The sequence below is a fragment of the Larus michahellis genome, chromosome 4 (genome assembly GCF_964199755.1).
Source record: "Larus michahellis chromosome 4, bLarMic1.1, whole genome shotgun sequence".
Classification (NCBI taxonomy): Eukaryota; Metazoa; Chordata; class Aves; order Charadriiformes; family Laridae; genus Larus; species Larus michahellis.
The window spans coordinates 924,413-950,251 of NC_133899.1; the positions used below are offsets into that span (position 1 = coordinate 924,413).

Sequence of the window (25,839 nt, forward strand, 5' to 3'; positions counted from 1 at the left end):
CACAGCCACTCTATAGGTGTTAACAAGTGTCCCAGCACTTGCAAAATTTTGTAAGCCCTCAGTCAGCGTTTAAAAACTTTCTTGCGCATGCTTGGCATACCACACAATGCGCCGAAATCATACGCTGAACCTAAAGCTTCTGTATGTCTTTCAGGCTGACATAATGTTTCAGCCATAATCCCTATATCATACTGGGTATGGTATCTGGATTTCAAATTCTGTTCAGACAGGTGACAGTCCATGATTCTGGAATCAGCACATTGAACACCTCCATTTCAAATTTTTAAGCAATATAGAAGCGAAATACTGTGAAAATGTTACAGATAGCAACTGGACCTTCATAACACTTAAGTCTTGCCATAACCCAGTAGATTCTCATGCTCTCATAAAAAAAAAAATCAGAAATATTGCTGTCTACTTGGTATTTCATCCGCAACTGAGATACTCGGAGTGTCTAGTAATATCATACACAAAAAACAGTCACTTGATGCCCAGCAACTTACAGTGTTATGGTCTGTAACAGAGCTAAAAGCACTCACGTGAAAATACAATTAATAGAAGTTATATTTTAAAACTTTGAACAGTTATTATTCACTGAGTATTTCAATACATAGGTCTTATGCAAGAATGAATGCTGTCCATTTTCACACAAAGATGTTATGAAAATTGATTCTGAAAAAAATATAAAAGATTTCAAAGGGAAAATTTTACATTTGATTAATTCATTTTAAAAGTTAAATAACGAAAGTAGAAAAAAGGAGAAGAAAGCCCTAACAAAAGGAGAAGAAAGCCCTAACAGTTTTTCACGGACTTCACAGTAACCGCAGCAGATGAAATGGGACTTCAGAAGTGCCAGCACAGGGAGAATAGTTCAGGCATGCCTCTGATTTATTTCCCTCTCCTGCACAAAAGTGCTGACATACATCTTGAAGCGCATTTTGACATATGAATGTATACTAGACCATTTACTCCATAGGTAATTGTACAATTTCCACTGAAGACAATTCTCGGGTCTTGTTGAAAGAATACTTTTAGTAATGGATGACACCTGAATAATTAATTATTCCTCACCATTCTACCAGTCTCAGTTTCAGGAGTTAGTTTCTGTTCTCCTTTGAACACTGCCTGGTATTTTTCAGAGCGCATCTTTGTTATAAAGTTGAATTTTGGGGTCCTAAAGCTTAAATTTCATCTTTCAAAGGCCAAGAACATTTCATGTCCTAAATCACGGTAACGTGGAACACCCTGTAGTTTCTGCATCAAATCAACTTTTAGAAATGTCACTGCTTTGTGATTTGAATGCTGAAGTGGCACAAGATTCATCAAGGCTGAAGGCTCCTTATATGAATTTGTCAATAAGGCTCCAATTCCTATTTAATTTCTAATATACTAATCAATAATATACAATCAATAAGATAATAAACTATTTCATCAATAATATAATCAACACCTAAGCTTTTATCAAGACGTTTGTGGATCCTAAATAGGCATCGTCTATGAAGAAGTCTCAGAAATTATTGGTTTTACATATGTCATTGCTAATTTACTGAGACCAAGCAGGCCATCACTTAAAACGCTATCAGTATGGTGGGCTGCTTAATTAATGAAGATACCTTTTTCAGGCATCTTCCCACTGCTCACATTTCAAGGTGAGAAATCTAATCTTCTTCACACCAGTGACATAAAAAGTAGTTGCTTAATGAAGCAGTATTAAAACCGGTAAAATGATGCACGAAACATATCTTAACGAAGACGACTGTCAAACCCTAAAAACAACAACTTGGGAAAGAAAGAGAATCCTATTCATGGATTGCATAAGATCGCGTAACTTCACAGCAGAGACGCTCCAACAACTTCATCCAACGCACAACTGTTTCCATTGAGATCTCACTCCTAAAACTTATACTTGCCAGCAGCACAATGGTGAGAAAACTGTGTTGCTGACAGGTATCTAAGTGTCAGGTAGTTAGCACGGGCTACTATGTGTCCAATAAAGTGGACCAGTGAGGACACCATAATCTTGTGGCAATAAAAGCTCTTCAGAGTGGCTCTAATCTTGCTATACTACATTAGCCAAATGAGAAGTTTATCAGGAAGTTTTATATCAAGACAATTTAGCGAAGAAATTGTCAACCCAGTTTGCCATGTGGTCCTTGATATTGTATTTTAGTATTTATTCATTATCAGCAATGGGCTTATATAAAGATTGACTGTGGAAAGAAATACAGTGTGTTATGTTGGAAAAAAAAAGTAGGTACTCTGGTTACACTATCACGTTGTTATCATTACTGAAAAAATTTCACAAGCAGGTACAGGAAAAATGTATGTCCATCCTTGCCTTGCACGTACAGAGGAGAGACAGGAACAGAAAGAATGAGAAGAGATAACAGGCAGATAGGTAGGTGCTGAGAGCACTGATCACTTTAGGACTTACAGCGAGTTAAAATCTATTAGCATCCACATTGTAAACCAAAGCTAGGTGCAGTTATAACATAACATAACATAACATGCTCCCAGAAAGTCCTTTCATCATGCTCTGCAAGAACAATCTCCTAAAATATGGATTGCTGGAGATTGTATTCCAGCTGCCTTTGAACAACTGATTACAGGTGAGATATTTACAATTTTCTTCTGGAGTTAGAACAACAACTCATTAAAACACACGAGGCCATTTACCTCTAATTCTGGTGGTTAGGACATTTCCCCACTGATAAATCTAAATCTCTTCTGGGTAAGAAAACATTAAAAAACAAGCAAACACCCCCACACCCAAAACCACTGAAAAACAACTAACCAACAAAACCAGGTCTGCAGCCTTCTGGGAAAATATTCTAAACTCTAGGCCGTCTTTAGAAATTTGGTACTGATGTTTTGAACTAGCAAGCCAAGGACCCGTGTACAGAGATGTGAGCAGAGTTACATTTTATCTAGTGTCACCTGGCCTGTAGATACAGGTGAATACCTATGGCCAGGATTTCAGACATACCCTTTACTTCACAGCACGCTGGAAGTAGTAAATCACATTAAAAGACAACTACCTCTCCTCCCAGCTGTGTAGGGAACAGAGATGCTCTGCTTAGGTACATGGATGGCTGCTTGGCACATAGCATAATGATGCCTAAGACATTCTGTACATCATTTAAAAATCCCATGCTACCACACTCTTCCTGAATACGGAAAAAAATTATTCCTTTTCATCTACAAGGAAGTAGGTGCCATCAAAACCTTCTATGCCCACTTTCCAGACTACCCTGGTGCTGCTAGGTCTTTAGCAGACATAATTGTTAATCGTTGGTGCAAAAATAACTAAAGTACCGCTTGTTGAAAGTGACATCTATGAGCACAATGTAGAAAGGAAAGAAAGAGGGACCAAGGGCAGATGCTAAGGATGGGGTGATGGAAGAGTCAGTGAGAATGGACCAGCAGCTTATTCAAATCGTTGCATTGCACCAGCTAATGAACAGAAGACCCACAAGACATATATTTTATATGTATGGCCCGTAAAGTTGTATTCGCACAGATGTGTGTGATTTGATCTAACTATTGATCTGGGTGATTGCCCTTTGGCTTCCGCTGGCTAGTTCCACATCGTATAAGTCTAAAAGACATTAGGTATCCATTACATATTTTTCTCCCTCTTAATGCATTGGTGCTTATTCCTGACCTATGCTGCCTTTATTCATTCACAGGTCTTGGCTATCTTTCACAACACAAACCACTTCCTTTTTCTTACTAGACCTGGTGCTGATACTTGTTGTCCTCAGCATGCATGTTATTTTTGCCATGTCGGGTTCTGACATGAAATCATGGAGGCTTTCCTGGTGACAGTCTCCAGGTAGCTGTTCCACAAGCACAGAGACCCACCAGTGCTGTTACCTACACCCAGCCATCACCAGAGCTCCGCTTGCTTTTAGGAAGCTGACATTAAGTAACAGTTTCATCAATGCGCTATTATGATCTACAGTAATTACAAACAGAAGAACAACTTCTAACTGACCAAGATGACAAATCTGGGAACAAGGATGCAGGAGCTTATTTCAAATGAAGAATGTATATTAGTCTGCTGACAGAAGGCAACCCCCACACATGCGCACACCCAACACATGATTATTTCTACCAAGGTAATTATAACTGGCATTTCAGGTACCACAGTCGTATTTCGTTTCTGGCTTTGCACTAAAAAACATGCTGTAAAAAGTAAGTGGCTTCTATATTCATCCAGAGAGCAAAGAAAAACCATAGAGTATGTTTGGAAAACCTCAACATCTGGTTATAGCAATAACCTAAATAAAGAGAGAATTTTAACCGACTGATTTCCTCTGCCATTCCAAACACCAACAGAAGAAAGATGTCATCAAACCTTTTTTAGTCCTTTAACATCCAAGTGATTAACTACTTAACAGATCAATTTACAATGAGGTTGTTAAAGTGAGGGGCTCTGTGTCCTAGGAAGTTCGGTGGAAAAGGGAGGAAGAACATATGAGTAAGTCTCTCTTAATGACTTCTGAAACTGGGAGCTGACAACCCTGTCCTGATGATCTGCAACATCTTGGGGCAAATCGTGTAAACAAACAGGCTGCGGCATTCAGTAGCAGCTTGGGATAATTACATGTAAATGGAAAAAACAGTAGACAAACAGAGCCAACCCTGTTTCAGCTACCCAGTGCAAGACTACTGACAAATGTCTTTCAAATGACAAAGCTAAAAAGGACTGGGCTACAGCAGACTGCCTAGAGCTTACACATCAAACACTCATCTACAGAATTATTTTTTTTTTTTTAATACAATATAAAATGATCCATAGACATTATAGCAACAAAATAACCTGTGCAATTTTTGCTTTCAATTCGCTAATCATTTTTTCAAGAAACTTTGAGTACTTTTCCCAGTTAGGGAGCAGCTTAACTCTAAAAGGAATAATTGTTTTCTGACATAATAGAAAAGCAGCTTAGCTGCCAGTATTTTCCTGCTTAACTTCACCAAAGTTTCTTTCGACAGAGGATACATAAACTGAGGTAAGATCTTCAGAAATAATTATTAGTAGAATGAGACACAATATGTATTGGTGGAAGAGAAGAAGCAACACCATGAGAGGGACTAAGCAAGTAAAATTTTCTGACATTCCTTTGTCTTGAAACAATGAGACTGGGAAAGGTGAACAGTTTCATTGCTCCTAAATGTTGCATCTGCGTAGTTGTTTTCATCCTTTTGTCTGTGGACCCGAAAGGGAGTACGCGTTATTGCTAGTAGGAGTATGAAAAGCAGTTTAGAAGAAAAGCAAGCTTCTTGTCAGTGGTCTGAGATTTGTAAGGCTGGGGTTCAAACCTCCATTGGAAACTTCTAGAGAATTCACCAACTCAGAAAAAATTGCCAACAATAAGCAAACCTGCTTGTCTGCCTCCTGCCATTGCACTGCATTATCTCCTATGCTGTAACTTTAGCAACCTCAGCATTTCAGTCTTAAAATACCCAAGTGAAATAGCACTACATTTGGTAGAAGACGCTATTGACTCCGCAGTCTGAATGACATCTTGGAAGAATCCTGAAGTACCTGGACATGGGGGGAGAGGGTTTCTCCTATCAGGCGCAGAACAAGCTCATCAGGTTTTGTTTGTTTGTTTGTTTTTTAATAACTCATCCTGGGTACTTTTCAGCACCAATTTTACAATAAGCATCTACATATTATTTGCTAAGAGATATACTCTGCACTTTTTAGGAAACACAACTACGACCTTGATGTTATTAACATTTCTAGAAATTTCTTTTTTTTAATTTATTTTGGGGCTTTCTATCTGCAGTAACCCAGTGCTTCAGCAGCAGAGCTTTCTGTATTTACTGCTTTCATTTCAGAAGACACAAGAAATTAAAGACTGCTAGCTTCTAGGAAAAGAGTCAACTATTAAAATATTGTCTTCCACATAATTTTGGACAAACTCACGTAATAATCTCTGCATCAAGCCCATATTTCTAATTTAGCTATTGCAGTTACAGGGGGAAAAGCCTTAAAAATATCCAGACCTGAGATTCAAGGCATTCAGTGACAGGGAGTCCACAAGATCTCTAGCTACACTGTTTTAACAGATGATTACACATGCTGCTACAAACATACATCTTGTGTTTATTTATATTATACACAGATAATATACACATTCTCTTCTCCTACTTTCCTATTTTCCTGGACATTAGCCTTTTTTTATTATATAACCATGGATTACATTTGCTCCCTTGGCTACAGCATGAGACTGAATTCTCTTGTTCAACTATTAATGTGCCCTAATCCCAAAGACCTTCTCAGATGGTTTTTTTGATGTTTCCTGGCTGTAGCCCTACATCTCATGATCACAATTTAGGATTTTTCTTTTATTTATGCATTTAAACAAAGGCATGGTTTCACATTATCCAATATGGAAATGTACATTAATGAAAAAAGATGACCTTAAAAATTATTTGGGTTTGTCATTAAAATGGACCTGTACCCATCATTACTTATACGATATGAATTTTTTTATTATCTGCAAATTTGCACAACGGTTTCATACCTTTATGATTAATGTGTTAACCCTTACATGGTTCTAACTAGACCATGAATGTGAGTTATGGTTCTTTTTTTTTCCTAGCTAGATGTATTTTCTGTGTCATCTGCAAATTTTAGAAAGAAAGAAAGAATTAGTTCCCAAATGAAATTTAAGAATTTAGTTTATTAAGGAAAATAATCCAAATAGGGCAAAGATCAAATAAAGAAAAGATCACAGGATAAAATTTAGATCCTATCAAAATCAACAGCAAAACTTCTCTTCACTCCGCTAAGGTCACAGTATCACCCCAGAATTCATTCACTCCATTTCTTTCAATTTTATGACAATGTCACTGGCAAAGCCTAAAGGACCGTGCTCCTGACCCTGCTAACTCACTGCTCATTCTGATCGGGACCGGCCAGTATATATTGTGGAGGCACAAAGGCAGAATAGTCACTCTACGGCATCCCTAAAATCTGCTCAGATGGTACCGTGAATGTTATTTTCTATTCTTTATGTATTTCCATTTTTTCATCCATATCAACCAAATAAATTATTTCTCACTCAGGACTCTACGAGCCAAGTCTCAAGTGTAAAAGTTCAGATTTTTCTGCCTGCATCAGTCCTTTCAATTGATTTCTATATGTTAATGAAAAAATCCCTCCCCATGTTCGTTTTTGGATTAAAGTTTTGCTCCAACATAAAAGGAGAATTCCTGTGCACCCAATAAGGGTACATTTCATCCTCAGAGAAAAATGCTAGAACAATGAGCATAAAATATTTCTGATATACTATGAATCTGCAAAAATAGGATCACAAAGGAGTTCTTTTGCAACTGTAAATTAAGAGACAACGCCTTTTTTTTTTCTCTACAAAAGAACAATGGCAATTTCCTCAGATTATCTGTGTGCAAAATACCACCTTTTAATAAAATAATATAAATTCTCAAGATTATTCTTGTATACTTGTTTGCAGTACAGAAAATATGAGAATATGCACATTCTCGATATTGGTCACCAACAAATTCTCAAGACTTACCCAGGTTTTCCACAAATGATAAACATATATGATTTTTTTATAGGACTCTCTATATGTATGTATATCAAAGAGCACATCCACCTAAAAGTGCTCTCTATATGTATAAAAGAAGAACTGCTAAAAAAAAAAAAAAAAAAGCTGTTTTTTCTTTCTGACAAACGGGCATGAAATAACAGGCTGACATCTGCCTCTGCAGGTCATTCCAGTCAGGCTGCTGCATGTCAGAATTCAAACTGCTCCATCCATCAATGGCAGACCAAAAATTAACGTAGCTTGGAAACTCTGCGGCAAGACAGTAACAGCCCAATTTAAAGTCTGACCTTCAGAGAACGGTGGGGTAAAATGGAAAAATTATTTCATGCCCTGTACCAAAGCCAACAACACAGTTCAGAGGGATTTTCAGTTAATTTTTTTATGTATATAAAATAAAGTTTGCTAGTATACAGTTGTTAAACTGTTATGTCAGATAAGAAAACTGTTATAAAGGCTTTCAATTTATAAGGCATTACGAATTACATTCACAGAGATGCACTTTCATGGCATTTAGAATTTTAATTTTTCTGAATTACTGATTAATTTTTCTTTAAAGCGTAATGTATTCAAGGTTATAAATAACACTGTTTTCTTAGTGATTTAATGGGTAAAAACTAGTTGATCAGCCTGAAAAATTTGATTTAAATAGGCTGCAATTTTTGCCAAATACAGAGTGTATAGGCCAATTAAACAAACAGGATAATCTATTAAAAAATACTTTCTCAAAATCCCAATATTAAATTATTTTATAAAGGACTTGATCAAAGAAGTTATTTAATAATCATAGAGACATACACATTAGCAATGTACACCGTCACAAATCAGAGAGGTGCCTTTAGCCTTCTAGACTCTATACCAGCAGATAACAGTGATTAATTCATTTGTTAAATCACCTAACACACTTGTTAATTGCTCAATAAGCTAATTTAAGTGGAAGCTTAATAACATGTAATTCAAACTTCCATCTCCTGTTGTAAACAGCAGAAATACCACCGTATAGTTTAAAACTTCAAGTAGTTCAATAAAATTGAACTGATTAAAAATAAAATTCAACTAACTCAATAAAATTGCTAGATCATATTTTAAATGTACACCCAAAAACTCGAGCAAGTAATTTATTTTTCCCAAATCTTTCTCTGGAGGTCATCTAAAAAGCTCACTTAGTGATTTCTTCCCTTACAAAGTATTTTTTCTAACATTGCAAAACATTACGCTCTGTTAAACAGCTAGTTAACTTTGCAACAGAATCAAAGGCACTAAGTAATGTGAAAGATGTATGTTCTTAAAGAGAATAGATAGTTCAGTGTAAGAGTTTGCCAAAACAATAACACACAGACATTTACTGTTTTGTTTTTATAAAAAAATAGAAGCAAACAGGATCCTGCTGCACTGGCCACCTTTTCAAACAGCTTTCCCTGTCACATATTTTAAAATTCAGTCTAACCACAGAATTTCACAACAGGCCACTAATTTATAGCGTTTCTCAAAATCATACGGAATTGGACACTTTGGGCAACAAAAACATTCCCTTTATGCTTTTCATTGCATGACTTCAGAGCCACTGAAATAGTAAAGCTGCCTCTCACACAACTGATACCATCTCTTTTTGAAAATCTGACAACTGTCAGAAAGAAAACCAGAAAAATTAGTTTAGATCTAAATGTGCTTTAAGGGTAAACTTAAAACCATCAAAGAATTAATGGAGATAATTTCTTTCATCGTGGTAAAACGATATGGAGAGGATCAGCAAAATTCCAAGTTCTTGAGAGACAACAACCACCCAGATTTTATTTTTTATGAGATAACAAGTTTGGTTGACAGCAATGGAAAAGATAAAAGTTCTGTCTTCTTTTTTAGTGCTATAAAAATGCAAATTATCAAACTTGCACAATAATCTACCAATAAGTCATGAGTAGAATCTATCCAGAACTAGCTGATTGACAAGTCTAAATAAGCATTGGTCTGAGTAATCACCATGTGGGTATTTTTGCTTGGGAGCCAACAAGGATCAGCTCTCCGGCGTTTGGGAAGGACTGCTGATAAAACTTGTGGATGACACAAAAGCTGGGGGAAAAGTACAAGCTGTGAGAAAACCACCACCTTGTTCAGCACGGTATGAGCTGCTACTAGCCTCTAAACAGGACCAATTCAAATATTACAGATTTTTAAATATTCCAATACAAAATAATTACATCTAGGAATAAAAAGACAGAGTATTTCAGAACTATAAAGACTGTGTATATCTCTGTGTAATGTACTGGTAAAAAAACCCTAACATTATTTGCTAGAATACTGAATAGGAGAGAGATTTCACATCTGTACGTGGTGTTGATGAGACCAGTATAGGAATTCTACACGCAATTCTGGTGTCCAGCGTCAAGAGCCTATTGAAAAAATGAAGAAAAAGCTATATGGAAGGAAGCAAGAGCCAAATCACATTTAACTTATCAAAAAGAAAATATAAAGGTACAAATGTACCTCCATATACAGTTAGTATTGGACAGTAAAAGGCTCTAACTCCTCAAAAAATCCAGAACAAACTTCTAGATGTTGAAGCTGAGGAAATTAAAACAAAAAGGTACACATTTTAATGTTTCACTGAATAGTAAGGAAATCACAGATTCTTCCTGCCTTGAAGTATCAAGAGACGTTGAAACAGCACAGTATATACTCTACTTAAACTCGAGTTTATAGGCTTAATACAGAATTAACTAGGCTCATTTTAATGGTATATGCTATACAGGATGTCAGATTAGATTATTTAACGCTCCCTTCTGGCTTTAAAATCTATAATCAATGAAATAATCCATTAGTTGCACTTTATAGAGTTTCTTGCACGTTCTTGTGAAGTATCTGGGGTAGCCCACTGCCAAAGACAAGCCAGCAGACTGCTGTTTCTTGGTTTGATGAAGCAGGGAACTGAAATACTTGTACTCTAATTATCACTGAGAGAATACATTAGGTTGCCAAGTTGAACTGTAGTAATTTTATGGCCAAGTACATATGTTAGCAAAGTTGTTGCACTCTACTAAGAAGTCTGAAAAGTTCAAGTTATTACAGGCCATCTGATCAGGAAAAGCAATTATTTTCCACATTGTATCTTCAGCTGCAAATTATTGGTTTAAGATTAAAAAAATAAATTAAATGTCTCTTGCAAGAGTTTTAACAATTACTGGTGACTATTTAGATCTGAAAAAACCCCACCTTTAATAAACATGAGTATTTACATTACGGTAACCATATGGAGTTCTTTACAATATCCTATTTTTCAAATAAAACATGTAATTATTACACACCAGAGAAACTGTGCCATTATCTCATTATTTCCATTAAACTAATGGAAATTATTTACTCCTTTTTTGTTTTCCACATAATTAATGCACTTGGTACACACGATGAATTATTTTTAACTAGTCCTAAGACTTAATGGTTTACAATCAGTTCACAGCTTTCTTACCAATGAATTGGACTTAATAAAGTGCAGTTATTTTAAGGGGGAAAAAGTCTTTATTTATTAACATTAATCATCACACTACGTGAAGTTATGTGGAATATCCTCCACTTATTTTGAAGTAATCAAAGCTGCAGTCAGTGTCCTTTTAAAGGAAACTCTCAAAACTTTAACTAATCTGTAACTGAGTATAACTATTCCGAAAAAATTAAACTGTTTTACTTTTGTCTGTTGAACTTTATTGCAAAAGGGTCATGTGTGAGAAGAGCATTTAGTCGGGAGAGTAGTAAGAACTTACAGTTATGACATTTACTTTATTTTACTTATAGAGCTGCTTGGACAGTAATGAAGAGTGAACTGGCAAATCAAAACTCCAAATTTTCTTCTTATTTTCTTAAGCGTTTCCAAAGGACAGATGAAAACTGCTTCATAGAAATTTCTCTCCAATGCTGTCCAGTCCTTTAGCAGCCATTAACACTAGTGCTCAAGACTGCTGAGTGTGGTTTTAGAAATACTATAGGATAACTTGCAGTACCAAGGTGTCTGCTTTTGGAGAATCCCATCTAAAATAAACGAGAGAAGCAACACTGATTCTGAGACAAGGGAAAGTCACAAATTTGCTATATGATCAACTTTTGTTTGACTCAGGGTAAAGTAGGATGTTAACCTATTACACTGATATGGTAGATGTAACTAACAGGAACCTTTGGAAAATGTTATTTCCAGATACCAAGATGAACTGATTTATTTTAAAGGAGAGCAACACTGCCGCTACCCACAGCCTTTCCCTACACGCAGGCTCTTTGCCTTTCATCTTAGACTTGCATTCCACAGTAGGAATGCCACTGGTCAACAGCTTACTCTTGGTCTTTCAGCTGACATACAGTATTAGTATCTTCTTCTAATTGTGTTTAAATGCAGGAATATTCAAACCAGTTTCCTGAGCACCTTGACAAATACCCGTATCTGTGCAACAGAACTTTGTGATAGCAAATTGAACTACCTTACATTCTTTGTTTCTCCTATCAGTGGCCATCTTATTATGTGTTCTTTTTGAGAAGTTGGCTTATCAATCAAATTTGCTACAATACAAAGATGACTAGGAGGTATTTGAAGAATCGATGGTTTAGAATTTTCTGCCTTTGGGAGGACAAACTAAAGTTGAACAACAAACAATATGCAGAACGTGGTATTAGCAGTTACCAGGAAGGAGGTCTCCAAACAGCCAAAACATTTATTTACTTTCCATCTTTCAATATAACTTCTCTCTGCGTGTTCTACAACTATAACAAAGGACTAGTTTTTTCCTGTTTCCGAAGTTTATATGCTCATGAAATCTGGAAGGGAGATACCAGAGATAAAAGAATGGCTGTGAGGAGAAGACAACTGCCATGAGATAATCTCACCCTTCCCCAGTATCTCTCCATGCCTACTCACCGCTATTCACAAATGCCTTATCAAGGGCAATTTGCAAATGTAAGCTTCTCTTACAGACATTTACAAACACATTGCATTTATTTATGAAAGAACATTTCCTAATGTAATTAACAAATTAACATATTATAAATATTATGATTGCAAACATTTAGAAGTGATCCTAAATTCACACATATGTAAAACAAAAAAGGCAGGTGCCTGCAAACAACTTCCATTCAAAGAAAAAAAACATAGGAGGGATGCTGCGTGACTCTCTAGTGTGTCTCCATACCTTCACGTACACTGACAGCAGAGAACAATTCTGGATACTACGTAAGAGGAGTCATATTTGAAAATATGTTCCTTGCTCTATCTGAATTATTTCAACTCTCATCCATTAAATAATTAATGTGTTATCAATGTTCTATTTTTAAGAGCAAGTCCATTTTAGAGCAACAAATGGAAAGTTAACCATAGCAGGTAACAATAAGAAAATTACTAAATAAAATGTACATATGTTAGTCTACGTATATAGACTAACCTAAATTTATACTCATCTTCAATAATAATTATGACTACACACACTGTAAAAGTTAGCAGTATTGGCACTAGACATGTGTTTCCAAATTATTTTTTTTTTTTATTTGAAGCTTGTAAATTTGGTGGGAGGAAATGAGGATTAGGGAAGAGAGACTTTTTTTCACGAAATATCAGATAGGAGATTTCCAACGCTGCATTATGGTGAAAAACAGCGACAGCACAAAAGTACTGCAAAAATGGAAAAGACAGAAAATGTGCAAAGATATAACAGAAAAGAAAGATCTGATAGTTATCTTTACACAGTTACTCCATTTCTGGGATATTAATTAAGATCACAAGTATCTTGTTTTGGATCAGCAGCAGCAGTTTTGTGTCAGAAGTGAAGGGGGGAGCAGAATGATCAGATCTTCCCGTTTAGAGTAAAACTGCCAGAGAGGTGACATACTGGGTGAGTTGGACAAGTTGCATTAATGGGTAGAAACGCACAAAATTCCATTTCTGATACAGAAGCTTATTCACACCTGTAACAGAATCCCTTTTTCTCTCTTCCCACCTGTCCTAATCACACATTTATTTCATTTCCTAAGAGAGAGGGAATAGCCTACTCTGTTGAATCGGCAAATTATTTTATTCACGCACAGTAACCAGTACAACATGATTTGATTCCTACTTGGAAAATATTAGAAGAACAAGAGTATACAACCAGGTTAGGAGGACCAAGACCATTCCAGACTAGTGTTACAGGAGGAAGCCCAGTTTTCCTTAGAACATACTGTAACAAACTTCCCAATGGCAGGAGGTTTCAGAACCTACTCCACTGTACCAAATTCTTACAATGCACCGCAGACGGCATTAGAAAACTGCTGAGGTTCCAATCAACCATGTGTGCATGGAAAGACAAACGAAGATAAGGGCAAGTTCCATATATTAACTATGTACAGGCACATTTTTTCAGCTGCTACATTTAACACCTATGTGAAATGGCCGTGTTCGTGCATGCTTGCATGTCTGTTATGAATGCGTATGCATTCCTGTTGCGATGGAGCAGCCATGCATGATGCATGTGATGTGCAAACTGGATTTATGCACGTTGAAATATTTCAGTATTTGATTCTTCTTCTTGACAGAGAGCAGGGCTTCCATTGAAAGCTCATTTAATAAAAATAATGCAATGCAAATGAACCTGAATCAGAAAAATTAGATTGATGGAAGTAGCTCGGTCGCTGTAATTACACAAGGTGTATTATTTCCTAAATTCTCTTTGCATTAAATATATACCATACATTTATCAAACATAATTAGCAGTTTAGGTGACAAGGATTTGATTTTTCTCCTGCAATAAAAATCCCTCTACACTGGTATGTACATCTAAAATGTAATATGAACATTTTCTTTCCATCATTGTTTACTCCTCTAAGAAAAATTTCATAGGATCAAAGAATCAGAGGGGGAATACCATTTGGGACTTACAAAGTAGAAGATGAGGAAGACGGCTAGGTCAGCCATCTGTGGATTTCATGAGCATAAAATAAAATTAAATCAGTCAAAGCTTTTAAGGTTGTTAGTCAAATAAATCGTATTTGAAAGCAAAATAATTGATGATACCCCAGTACAGCTTTATTTCCCTTATAACCAGCATTTCATTTTTTCAAATATAAAAATAAATTGATGAAGAAACAGCAATAGAAACAGAAGTTACAAAAGAAGCTGTGACAAAGCTGAATGTGGTCAATAGGCATTCTACTAAAAGAAATAGGCTTTCAGAAAAAGACAAAGTATATTCAACAAAAAAAAATAATCTTATTTTTATGTAGCACTGCCTTTCTTTGCTTTTCTTTGCCTTTTGCTAAATTCCCTCTGTCTAAACCTAATATAAAGAATAGCCTGGAGAATCTATTTTAAAACACAAAAAAATTAAGGTGCTACTACACTGAGCTGAAGCAGAAGACTAATATTAACGCCCTATTCTCAGATCTCTAGTGATACTCTTCAGGCTGACTTTCTGATTGACAGGCTGTCTTAAGTTTGAGTTTTCTGTCTTCAATTTCCCTTTCAATTTAATATTATTGCCACACATTTTCTAAATGATCCTTGTGTTTTATAATAGAGGTTGCTCCCTTTTTTGCCCAAGATTTTAGCAGTCAATACTGTGAGGTACATCTTCAAAAATATTCCAAACATGAGTTAAACATTTGAGATTCCTTACACAACGTGTGATTGCTTTTAAATCTAGTGAACATTAAGATCAAAGTTGTGATGACTAGAAATGTCCTGTTTATTGTACAACATGCAAAAGTAGTACCTCAGGAAAGTTCCTTGGAAGAGAGGCAAAATATTTTAAATGGGATACATGCTTATGTGTTTCTGTAAATAATATATACAGTAACATTAAATTACTGAACAAACTACACTTTTCATGACTAATTAAATTATCTAATTGTAGCATATCTCACACTTCCTGCGGATCCTCTATGGCAAGCAGCAGCCAATACAACGCGAGTTTTGCAGTACACACAGTTCTTCCCGCTCTAACACTGTCAATTCCTTTCTGCTTCTTTCCCCACTGGCTGTTTTCAGCCGACTCAAGCTGGAAGTGCACCTTTGCAAAAAACAACTGTTATACCTTTAAACAAAAAACTACCCATCTCTATATTAGTGCTCTGATTTCATTTAATCTCTGCTGTATGCCACAGGGCACCTTCAGTGTTTCTGTTTTGTACATTCAAATCTTGATGTTCAAACTTACTTCACTTACTGAAAATAAATTCAGCTAGAAATGTATTTGTTTGCCTGTTCTTTAAAGCCATTTCAAAAAGCAAAACATATTAACAAAATATTAGCCAGTTGTAAGCTCTGAGCCTGTAAGAAGCTTGAAAATTTGCTAAGTCATTTGTTCTAGGATGGTTTGCATCATGTCCAGGGGGGAGAGAAGAGACTGCTTGCTGATTATACATCTACGTATAGATATTATATATGCCTCACTGTATATCATTCTTACCAAAATGCAGCTTGCTTCCCACAAATGCCATTGGCCAACAGGACAAGGGCCAGTTTTGTTTATGCTGAATTTTCATCTATGTTTCATGAACATACAAGTGCTATTTTTCACAAGGCATTAGAGGAAAATACTGAATACATGAACTACAAAAGCTGCCTGGCTCCACTGGAACATAACTGCCCATATCCTCTCCCTTCAGTAAGATTTAAGGGTGTTTCTAGTCTCATAGCAACTAGCCCCAGATAGCTAATATTTACAGGCTGTGATGCAATTTACTAAACACGGGGATATTAAAAGCTATTAGACATGTTAAAGAAATTTCATTAGCACATACACACAATTACGACACTGAAATTCTCACTGAAACTAAATGCAATGACATCAGCCTCTCTGACCTCAGAACGAAATGAGAACATTTCCAACACAACTCAGATAATGAAGTTTCTTCTCTCTCTCAATAGACAAATGTTTCTTCGGGAGTTTGGACACATGGGGGTTTTCTTTAGGTTTTGGGTGGTGTGGGTTTTTTTGTAATAGTTTCACAGAAAATAACTGTATCAAAATAATGGCAGAAAGCACTTTCAGTTTTTCTCTTAAAATCCCCTAGGATCATATGGGGACCTCAAGTCAAAAACCTTCACTTTAGAACAATAAATAAATAAACCCGCTAAAGCCTTCCCAAGGCTGGCCAACTGTAGCATAAGTAATGCAAGAGGCTGAGAGATGCCAGATAAATTTGATTACTATAAAAGATGGGAATATGTTTCTTTCCTCAGAGAATTCACAAAAAGGGGTCAAAAACAAAGCAGCACTGAAAACGAACAACTTCATTTCGCCAGCAACTCAAGGCGAAAATACAATACAATTTCACAGGAACATTTTATCACATTGGTGCAGACACCTCCTAATCTTCCATTTCTGAAAAAGGAAAATAGGAAGGATAGAGTCCAAGCAAAGTGGGACTCTTCTTTCTTTTCTAGAAAAGTCATTCTGATTAGTATATCAATTTAGTAAAGAGTTCAAGAACTGTTTTCTTCTTCCACCTGCTACCAGTGTCATAGTATCTCTAACACATTTCATTAGGAAAAAAAAAGTAATCTTACACTTCAGGTTATTCTTCCTATTTGTCAGATTACCAAATCATTTATATCGAACACGTTCAGAGAGCATCATTAGGAGAACTGACCTACCATACTTTCCTTGTTAAAGAAAGACAAAGTCTTGACTCAATGTTAATTGTTACAGCCCTGAGTAATGATTAGATATAGAGATCCCCCGTGCACTGTTCTCCAACTAAAAGATAGTCCTGATTTCACATTGCCACATTTTTCCTCTGTAGATAGATGAGCTCTTGCCAGTTGCTATTACAACAGCACTAGTATTTTGCTGGCCTCTCTGGAATTACATTTTCCTTCGTGTGTCCTAGGGTTGCACTTGGCTTTTTGACTAACACATCACGTTGGTGGCACAGTCATACTGTTGTCAGCTAACACACCCTCACCCCTAGCAAATGCTATACTTTCAGCTAACAGCAAAAGATATTCTTACTAGAATCCATTAGATTTCACCTTATTTTCATTACTTCTACAAAGTCATCCGGTTCTTCCTATTTAATGTCCCAAACTTTCACTCTGTTGTCAGCATCTCTCAGCATCGGGTCCTCAGCCCAATTTCAGTAATCCACATGTGATTTTTATAGAAGAGTTATAAATAAGAAGTATAAAAAGAGGTTGATCTTTGAGGAAGAAGTAACTTCCATCCAGTTTGATAAATTCATTTTCAGCACACAAAAACTCTTTTATTTGCACTACACTTCTTACAAACAATCTTCTACTTCTGAAATAAATATTTTCCACGGTGTCATTGTATCAGTTGCTCTACAGGACTCATGAAAGGATAGGCTTGCAGCGCTTTTTACTAATAATATTTTTTTAGTATTAAAGGAAGAAACTAAATGTTTCTGGAACAGTCAATCTTTGGCAAGTTCACTTTATTCCTTTTTCAATTAAGTTTCCTGTCATTAATTTCCTTCATGTTGCCACAGTATTCTTCTTTCTTATATTAAAGAAAACCAGTCTGTAATACAGCAGCTATGGCTTTATGTGGCAGTCCTTTCAAAAGTTTTGGATGGACACTACCATCTTCCTAACTTAAAGCACGTTAACACTTTTAGTACTGAAGAAGTTCTGAACAAGCCTGGACTTCCCATCAGCCCATTTTAACACTCTGCTAGTTCTTCTCTTTTCAGTTATGAGACTACGAAACGTTTGACTATTTTCTTTTTTTTCTTTTTTTTTTTTGTAGTGATGATTTTGTTCCAGTTGATTACTACAATTTGTAACTTGCCTGCGCTGACAAGTTTCCCATTATTTATTGACTTCCCATTACTCTGTCTCTGGAGGGGGAGGTGGTGGGGTGTGTGTAGGCAGAGGTTTTTTGGGGAGGGTTTCTTTTGTAAGTAGGTTGACAGCCCATTCCTGCAAGTTCCTCCCTTCTGCTTAGAATGCACTTCCCAGATAGCATTTCTACCTGTGACTTACAACACTCCTCCTGACTTTCCAACACTCAAGTTCTTAAATTCATCAGTCCAGATAGTTTCACCAATAATTTTGGTTCATTTCCAAATTTTTGCCGTTTTGAAATCAAGGAGGAATTAAGTAGTAAAGTACTTTTAATCTTCCATTTCATTTAAAACAAATGTAAGGATCTGGGTTTTGCCACAAGCATTTCTGAAGCTAAGCTAAATGACAGTAAGATGAAGCGATCTATTGGCTATCACAGAGAATAAGAACTTTTTCCTTTATGAGCAGTATTTTTTTCATGCTAGAAATTTAAGTCACAATTCCTAGTGCGCTTTCTATTGGGTTTTCAGAGACTAATATCCACACACAAATTTGGTCAAAAACAGTTCAGGATTCAGTATTAAATGCTTTGTAGTAACCAAGCAGAACCTTTTTTTTCTTGTCAAACAATATCAGTAAAAAAAAATGGTTGATTATCTGTTTTATTCATGCTATTGCTTCTTATTTTATCATAGTCTACCATATAATTGCCCTGCAACTATCAGTTTACCCCTTATTTCTTTTTTCCACAGCATATTCATTCCAAAATCATCCACTTCCAGCAAAGCAAATTCTAATTATTTGTAATAACACATAAAAAAATGTTACCTACACTAAATCAACATAAAGGTAACTTTCAAGGCCAAAAGACAATTATAATCTGTAATGAAGAACAGTTTCTTCATAAGAACAAAACTTGTTTTAGTACGGTAACAAATACTTGAAACAATAGTCAATACTTTTAAAAAGAGTAATTGCCCTCTACAGATTTGAAAACATTTTAAAACAAAGTGTAAGACCAAGATACAAAGAAATTCAGCAATTTGACCCAAGACAACTCAAAGAAAAGAGAACAAGAGGAGAACAAAAATCATCTGTCTGATGCTCTGTTTTTTCCTCGCTGTATAAACAGACTCAGCTTTACTGAGAAGCCAAAAGATGACTGCAGCAGCTCACAATAGCCCATCTTGGCCATCACACAATGAGCTACCTACAGGGGTTCTGCATACAAGAACTCTTCTCCAGGTGATCACCGAAGAAGTTTGGGAAAAGGCAGGTCCAAGGAGAAAAGCATTATAAAAATGAAAGAGTTGTAAACTACTGCAACAGAGGAAGAAGGAGAAAGAGCTGGAGAGACTGAAGATGTCAGGACACTGAGCAGACCAGCTCTTGGTCCCCCTTGTTACTAAGCTGTATGCAGTGGCCACTTCTCTGTGACTGCTTCCTCTGAGCTAAGCAGACACTGCAAAGAACTACTCACCGAGAATCAGCTGTGAGAAACCGATTGCTATGCCCCAGCCAAATGTCAGGTATGTGACCACAACCAAACGTTCAGTAACAACAGTTTGTAAAAGCTGATTCCCAGTGCGCAGTTACTCTGACCAGCTACAGCAGCAGTATTCACCACGCAGCAGCTGGTCAGCAGCCAGGTCTCCAAACAACCCGCTCCTGCTGACACAGTGACAACAGGCTACCCAACAGCCCCGGGTTGTTCCACAGTGCCTCCAAAAGTTTCTGATCCTGATGTGCAGCAAAGAAGCAGACCCAAACACCGAGAGCTGGAGAGCGAGCGCACAGGCGGGAACTGCAGCAGGGGGTTTGGGGTGTGTTATACAAGAGAATGAAATACCAGAAGTGCAAACTGGGATCCTGGGTTGGGAGACCTGAAGAAAGGAGGGCATGAAAAGCACTGGTAATTTGAAAGTGCGATCCAGCACTAGTGAATTTAGGTTTCTGTTCATCACTTCATTGAGTTTTGCACTCCTGCTCCGACAGGATAGCCCAGAAGACGGGAAATTTGACTAGATGGATCGGTCAGGCAATTCTGAAGCCCCAGATATTGAATGAAGGAAACAATATTAAGAAACAGGCAATACTGACTATCATTAAAACAAACACATTTGATAGTGGCTTTAAAAGCCATCTATACGCTGTCCCCTTCCTATAATCTTTTTTTCTTTCTAACCACTTAGTTGCTTGCATAAGCAACGCAGAAAAGCAAAGCTGTTAGAAAGTATGTGTTTTTATAGAAACACAACATGAAAATACTAAAAAGAATTTTAAGATAAATAATGAAGCAAGATTTATGAAAATGCTTTCAATTTCTTCAGACATTATTTTCTTCTTTCTAAGAAACCTGATAGCACAATATAAAAATTATTTTCCTTCCAGTATTGTTTTTAATATTAATGTAAAAAATCCTGACCACTAGCAATTTAAAACCACAACAAAATTATACAATAAGAGGCTTGGAGACTCTGCATATGCAAAAACTCTATGCAGAAAGGGTAACGTAACTTGCTTTCTGTGCTTGAAAGATCACTTTTGGTAGGTCTATAAAATTAAGATGCAAAAATCTTCTGGAGTTAATAATCTTTGTATTTCAGTGGCATAATTAGTTGATTTTTTTACACCAAGGAGTTATTGAAAAAACAGCTGAAACCTGCAGAAGGATGCTCCTGCATAGAACAGTGACTGATGGGCAGCTCTTTGACTGACTAAATGAACAAAAGGCTCCTGTGGATTTTAATAACACTGATCCACTTATGAATCATAAATGATACAGAAACCCTTTTGCACCTTTGAGATTTTCAAGATTTCGGGGGGGGGGGGGAGTGTTTTCATCCAACCAAATGATATTTATAATATTTTTTTTTTTGCTTTTAAGAAAACAACTGCATTTGATATGTGTTTGACATGGGTGTCCTATCAGACACAATTTTTTAGATTTTCTGCCCTAGGTAAGAGTTGTGAAAGAGAGAAGTACAGCAGGCTTTTCATACCCTTTCACAATTATCTGAAAAACTGCATAAGAAGGATAAGAGTAAGGCCCCTACAGAAAAGACCCTACAACTAACTGACACCACTAGATTATAATTTCTCATGGTTTTAAGGAATTTTATTGTTGGTTGTTTTTTTTTTTAATTTAGATTAAATAAATCTAATATAAAATATAATATAATCTAATTAATAATCTAATATAAAATCTAATATAAAATAATTAATTAATATGGATTTTCTACTGTAACCATAGGTCTATAACAAAGTGTAAATAGATGGGGCCGGGAGGTAAGTTTAACGTATATTTTAAAAAGAAGCAGCTAATATTTTCAGAAGAAAAAGCCTAGGCAGCTTTTGCTTTTCTGACTCCCGAAGTCATGAGAAAACATTTCTTCAAGCTAAGTAACTCCAAGCTTTCTCGTTGTGAATATACAAATACTTTTATAAGCGACAATGCCCTCTTACCTAGACACATTTCTTACACTGTGTTCTTACAGTACATACAAATAATTCAGTATATTTTACATGTATGTAGTTACCTATGCATACATTCCTTAAATAAACTTTCAAAACTACATTTTCAGAATGACACAGACATATCAAACTCAGATGCTGGGAAATACAAATGTTTAACTAACCAGGACAATGTTACTTTGGATCCACGTATGTATGCTTTAATTGAAATATTGTTTTTCCCCACAGAAGCCATATGTCATTAAGTGCAGGAAAAAAGTTTAGGGGACTAAAAGGAAAACCGGAAAAGAAAGTTCTGTATCACTGCCCAAGAGTTCCTACTCTGTATCAACCATGCAAATATATGACTTGCCCCACAAAACTGGAACTCTTGATTCCCCATTGGATATCACTCTTACCTCCACTCTACTTCCTAAACCCACTGTACCTCTCAAACAAACTACTTCACTGGATTCCTGATCTTGAATCCTATTATTCAGCTTTTAAAATTCTCACTTTAGTAAAGTTCGACGCATTGTCACCACCATCATCATATCCACATGTCTTACTGTAAAGTAATACTGCTTAGGCTCAAACAAAAACAAAAACCTAGAAAACTTCCTTAGGGCATTTATTGATGCAGCATCTTAAAAGATTTTTCTAACAAATTTTTGTTTCTGTGAAAGACTTATGTCTTCCACATAAAAGCATGAGAGTTTTTTAAAAAATTAAAAGTTGGCATGTCTGAAATAGTATTAGAACAAATAGCCTCTTGCAGCAGCGATTTCGTAGACAGCAATGGCTGTACTTGTTCTGTGCATCAGACAGGAATTTTTCATTTCATACATCATTTAAAACTTGCTGCAGTGATTCCACAAACCTGTCTATACTATTAGCACAAAGTGAAGAGAAGCCTTCTTTCCTGCCCCCGCCCCCCACCTCCCCACTCCCCAATTCAATTTTTTTTGGCCAAAATTCAACTGTGCAAGTAGACCACCATAGCACAGATGACAGAGAAGCAAAGCATGCTTATTACTAGACAATGAAGAAAAAAAATAATATATACCCATACATCAAAATAAAATTACACTGCAAACTCACTGCTGAAACAATATACCATAGCAAGCAACCAGCTAATGCACACAGTTGTTTCAATACTTTTAAACACAGATTTGCATTTATATCATATTTTCAGAAATTACTCTCCCAGGACAGTGTAAGAGTCTGGAACAAAGCTTCTCCTTGCAAAAATGCATATTTAGACAAAGATCACCTACATATTCTGTGGCCATTAACACAGGCAGATCACTTACTGCTGCAACCGCCCCGGAAAAAAATTATGAAGATTATCATTATTGCTAAAGTTATTATTGTTGGTATGGCCTTTAAATGCTCAAATACAGAGCTATGTTCTGAAAATACATAATTCACTAATCTACGTGCTAAAGCCTTAAACTCACACTGTGGCCACAATTCACACACCTTCCACTGTGTTAGACTGAAAGCTGAAAAATGGGCAGCTTTTACAAAAAACTAATTTAAATAATACTAAATACTTGCACTTGGAACTCAGCTTGGAAATACAAAGGAAGAGGCTTTCTCACCATTTATGAAGGACTTCTGGACCGTAGCATGTAACACAGGATACTCACTTCCTGGGCATTAATTCAGTAATTCCACGTCTCGTTCAGGATAAATCCAGAAAGTAGCTAGCACAAATAAATGAAAAACACAAATTTAGCAGGGGCTGGATGTGAACAAACAATTTTTTCTTGTCTGTTTGACTAAAACAAATCCCCTATGGTCTTCTTTTATATTCTACAAGTAAAGGTATGTTATGAGAGAGGCTGCAACTACTAGTTTGGTTCCACACCAGTATATATTGGTACCATGCTAATACTAGCATCTCAAATGCATGCAATATCAGAATTTTTGGAGGGCAATAATATTGTATGCATACAGCGGTAACCTACTGTCACCTCCTATGCCTCTGCAGCACAGTCAGAGCCAGCAGCTCAGCTGTCTTCAGCCACCTCACAGCTGTTTGGTACACGAATTCCTCACGCCGTAGGGTAGAGCACAGCTACCTGTTCTGCTCAATGCCAGGAAGGTGACATTGCTATAAAGCAATCTGTGATATGGGACAGCAGACCTGACTGGAGAAGCAGCGCCACAGTCAGTCTAAAGGGACACGAGGGGCTGATGTCAGCCTTGCGAGCTCAACTTTCCCCTCCTTTTGTATGACCAAAGCCAAACTCAGCTCAGACTAGACTATGAACACTAGGTGGGTTTGTGCTCACCACAGTTTTTGAGTTTATGCTCAGAAGACATTGGGCATGGCCATACAGAGTGCTGGTCCCCCAACACCTTGTGTTCCTGCCCTCGTATAAAAGCCAAATCAGCCCAAGCTACTTCTGTAATCTATATTTCTGCATGGAAAAAATTATGGAAAGCTACCAAGCAAAAAGACCCCTTCTTTCCACTCCTTAATACATCGATACAGAGACTGAAAAACACAAACCAAATTGTAACGAAAGCTGCAGATGGAAGAACACTTTTGAAAAAAGCACGTTAATATTTTCAGAAAGATAAGGCCCAAGAGTCAATCATTATAAACCATATGAAAGAGGCAATAAATATAGATTATATGACTCTCTTCCTTTTGTGTGTCAAAACAATATTTTAATTTTATTTTTATATCTGCCAATCAGGGCAAAACTAGTCACCAAAAAAAGCGTTTTACCTTTCAAACATCTGTCATATACTGAAATTGCCAGTGTCAAACAGACAGAATAGGGGTACATGGACAGTTTTCACAGATTCATCAAATTTCTGTGCTCAAAAATTTAAATATACAGATATTAATAAGAATTGAAACATCCAGTCAGTAAATTTCTTCTCTCCGGAAAAGACTTTGCAGAGGAAACGAAGCTTCAAGCAGTAAGCAGATACATTATATTTCCTTTTTAAAAAGTTGAGAACAGATTGCAGGGTTTGCAAGATAAGGTGGTCTGAAACAGGTACTGCAATTTTAAACAGTCCAAACATATCTTGTCATCTCCAAACATTGACCTATATCAGATTACAATCTAATTAATATCTGACATTACTTCTAACAGTGAAAAGTGACATCATTTGCAACTGACATAAGAGCACGCCGCTCCAGAGTGAGGAGCTCTCTGCACTGGGCTGGATGCCTAGAATTTCCCTACTCCTCTGACCTTAGCCGTAAAAAACATCGTTATTCTTCTCTGATGTTTCCTGAACTGAAGGAGAGAAAAAACACAGCAGGAGAAGGAGGTCACTTATAACGAGAGCTGTTTACACTGGGCAGATACAACACAAAAATGAAGCAGGGAGCTGCACACAACAGAAAATGAATCTTAAAATACAAACAAACCAAAACCCAACAGGATAAAGGATCAGAGTAGTCTAAATAGATTAGGCACCCACAGCGTAAGTGACAATCTGATCCCCAAAAGTGGAAGAGGGAAAAGGAGACAGGAAAAAAAAACTTAAATATGGAAGGCAATACTAGAGACTCAAGGGTAGTCTCTGTGGCGCTAGATATGGGATCCAGGAAGCAAAGGGAAATGAATCAAGAGAAAAGTAGAAAATCTAGGACAGTCATTTTTAATAAGATACATCTGGATTAGAAAAATGAATTAGCATGATGGAGGAGAAGCATGCTATAGTTCCACTTAGTGGGAACACCTGACTTCAGCATGGCTTATCACCACCTACAACAGTACCCAGCGCAACCAATAGCGCCCCAAGTATTGTCACCCTCAGTACCTGAAGCTGTGTACCTGAAGAGAATACCATCTTCAGGAGCACGAACCACTACTCAGTTTTCCACTCATTAATGTGTATTAAAGTGAATATTGATGAAGAACTTTTCTCCACATCCACAGCCATATCACTGTAATGATGTGGAAAATACCTTCAAAAATGAGAAAAACTACTAGATAATGCTCTATACTATTAACACTCATGGTTAAATACAAAGGTACAAAATACTGCCCCAAGTTCATTATCTATTTGTTGACTCTG

General features: G+C 36.5%; 1 protein-coding gene across 3 annotated transcripts in view; it reads right to left on the reverse strand.

Moving 5' to 3' along the window:
• Positions 1–25,839, reverse strand: part of ZFHX3 (zinc finger homeobox 3) — a 512,235-nt gene that overhangs the window by 422,326 nt on the left and 64,070 nt on the right. For 2 of the 3 annotated variants that reach the window (XM_074582606.1, XM_074582603.1), the window contains exon 2: positions 23,391–23,495. The gene's annotated coding sequence lies outside the window, so the exon portion shown is untranslated. The remainder of the gene's footprint in view (positions 1–23,390; positions 23,496–25,839) is intronic. The other variant, XM_074582604.1, reaches the window with a different exon arrangement.